This window comes from Thalassophryne amazonica, chromosome 6 (assembly GCF_902500255.1).
Source record: "Thalassophryne amazonica chromosome 6, fThaAma1.1, whole genome shotgun sequence".
Lineage (NCBI taxonomy): Eukaryota > Metazoa > Chordata > Actinopteri > Batrachoidiformes > Batrachoididae > Thalassophryne > Thalassophryne amazonica.
Window position 1 is genome coordinate 47863389 of NC_047108.1, and position 3194 is coordinate 47866582.

The following is a 3194-nucleotide window of genomic DNA, read 5'->3' on the forward strand; positions in this document are numbered from 1 at the left end:
CAGAAAGGCCACGGGAACTGAACCCACGACCTTCTCGCTGTGAGGCAACAGTGCTAACCACTAAGCCACTGTGCTGCCCCAGATAATGAGTATATCTCATCTAAATCAATTCTAAAATTTACCAGTAATAATGATATAGATGACTGACGTTTTAAGAGTCACCGTAATAAATATTTACAAAACTTAAAGTTTTGGAGCAGCTTCACCTGTTATCCCACAAGCACATTGTAAACATTGACACGATGGAGTTTGATGCGGAAGAGTTCAGAAAGATATGTTTGGAATGTTTTGATTACCATTTACAGTTGGTGATGAAAGACTTGGGTGTTAGCTTTGTGTTAAAGTCAGAACAAGAAGCTGCACTGAAAAAGATCTATCTGGGAAGAGATACATTCTGCATGTTGCCGACAGGTAGGCATTTGCTTTGATTTAATTTTCACCAGGAAAATTGCAATGATTTCACCACTCATAATCATAAGTGTTATACATACACTACTGCAATGATACAACCCCAATTCCAATGAAGTTGGGACGCTGTGTAAAATGTATATAAAAACAGAATACAATGATCTGCAAATCTTCTTCAACCTGTATTCAATTGAATACACCACAAAGACAAGATATTTAATGTTCAAACTGACAGACTTTATTGTTTTTGTGCAAATATTTGCTCATTTTGAAATGGATGCCTGCAACACGTTTCAAAAAAGTTGGGATAGGGCAACAAAAGACTGGGAAAGTTGATGAATGCTCAAAGAACACCTGTTTGGAAACAGGTGAGTGTCATGATTGGGTATAAAAGCAGCATCGCCAAAAGGCTCAGCTGTTCACAAGCAAAGATGAGGCGAGGATCACCACTTTGTGAACAACTGTGTGGAAAAAATAGTCCAACAGTTTAACAACAATGTTTCTCAATGTTCAATTGCAAGGAATTTAGGGATTCGATCATCTACAGTCCATAATATAATCAGAAGAATCTGGAGAACTTTCTACACGTAAGCGGCAAGGCCAAAAACCAACATTGAATGCCTGTGACCTTTGATCCCTCAGGCGGCACTGCATTAAAAACTGACATCATTGTGTAAGGATCTTACCGCGTGGGCTCAGGAACACTTCAGAAAACCATTGTCAGTTAACACAGTTCGTCACTGCATCTACAAGTGCAAGTTAAAACTCTACCATGCAAAGCAAAAGCCATACATCAACAACATCCAGAAACGCCGCCGCCTTCTCTGAGCCTGAGCTCATTTGAAATGGACAGATGCAAAGTGGAAAAGTGTGCTGTGGTCTGATGAGTCCACATTTGAAATTGTTTTTGGAAATCATGGACGTTGTGTCCTCTGGACAAAAGAAGAAAAAGTCCATCCAGATTGTTCCCAGTGCAAAGTTCAAAAGCCAGCATCTGTGACGGTATGGGGGTGTGTTAGTGCCCATGGCATGGGCCACTTACACATCTGTGATGGCACCATGAATGCTAAAAGGTACATCCAGGTTTTAGAGCAACATGTGCTGCCATCCAGGCAACGTCTTTTTCAGGGATGTCCCTGCTTATTTCAGCAAGACAATGCCAAGCCACATTCTGCATGTGTTACAACAGCGTAGCTTCATAGTAAAAGAGTGCAGGTACTAGATTGGCCTGCCTGTAGTCCAGACCTGTTGCCCATTGAAAATGTGTGGCGCATTATGAAGCGCAAAATACGACAACGGAGACCCCGGACTGTTGAACAACTGAAGTCGTACATCAAGCAAGAATGGAAAAGAATTCTGTTAAGGATTTTATATATATATATATATGTTATCACTGTTAAACATTTGGACCTTTGTCTTCTTTCTCATGAGAACGGTGTTGTGCTGTTTGCACTAACCCTGAGAATGTACGTGTTATTCAACCTTGTTTTAGCATGCTGGGGTCAATCTGAACTGGGAATGAAGAGCTGGATGTACTTATTATTATTATACAACTTGTTTTTGTAGCCGCTAACGACTGGGAGTGAAGCATGACGGGGTCAGTCATGAACTGGGAGTAATAGACCTGAAGGTTGTTTTGACTGTTGTGATGTGATACTTAGTGTGAAGACCAGGACACTCCAGGCAGATGCACAACAGCTGATAACTGCAACAGACGAACGGGATGTGCTGACCTTCGACGATAAGAGTAAAAGAAAGAAACTGTTTTTCCTTACAGCTGCACTTATTGACGTATGTGTTTATGTTACGGGAAGAAACTTGTCTTGCGTCATCCTTCCCCCACCCTTAGGACAAGTTTTATGATGTAATGAGGGCTTCTCTAATAAAAAGAGCGGGAGCACAGGCCAGACTTTAGTGTAGCCTTGGTGTACAGCCTGGACTGCACTCCGCGCGTGATTAATTTGACTTTCTGTCTCACTGGTGTTTCTTGACTCTGTTTGTCTTATCAAAGGTTTTAAGAATGTTTGGAGGAGAAAATACCCAACATTGACTGGGGGCTCGTCCGGGATTTGAACCCGGGACCTCTCGCATGGCAGGCGAGAATTCTACCACTGGTGGTCTAGTGGTTAGGATTCGGCGCTCTCACCGCCGCGGCCCGGGTTCGATTCCCGGTCAGGGAACCATTTCCCACCTGTTTATCGCCTGTTAAACATATAGTAGTAGTTATCACCTAGCTTAGCACTTCTTTCTTGAGATTTTCACTAAGAGGTTCATCATGGTACGTAAAGCATCTATTTCAGTGTTTTTGAGCTGCTACTATTTTTTCAGTTACATTCATGAACAGACCCAATCGATAATTCAGTGTTTCAATCATTAATGATTTTTTTTTTTTTTTCCCACTCCTATCCAGGGGAACAATGAATGTGCTATTTTATCTCCTACAGACCACAATTTTTGGTCCTTTGGTACATCCGAGCCCCACATGTGATCATGTGGTAACACATCTGGGTATATCGATCTCCTCCGTCTGGTGCTGCCATTCTTCTCTGTGGAGGTCCTTGGCACTACCACATATGTATGGTCAGTCACCTGGGTAGGTGCACACACACCACCCCAATTTGGTGGGAGACTCATGTACAGTCTGGAACCACAAAGCCAATAGATGTCATCATACACCGGAGTACCATTTACAGGTGGTAGCAAAAACTTACTAACATAAGCACATGATTCATCCGTTCCCCATGGACAGGAGCCTGTATAATTACATCCCCGTCCAATGTGATGAA

General features: G+C 42.3%; 1 non-coding gene across 1 annotated transcript; it reads left to right on the plus strand.

Annotated features, from left to right (window-relative positions):
* Positions 1-2516: 2516 nt before the first annotated feature.
* Positions 2517-2588, plus strand: trnae-cuc. The gene has a single exon. It is a non-coding gene; the product is annotated as a tRNA-Glu (tRNA).
* Positions 2589-3194: the final 606 nt, after the last annotated feature.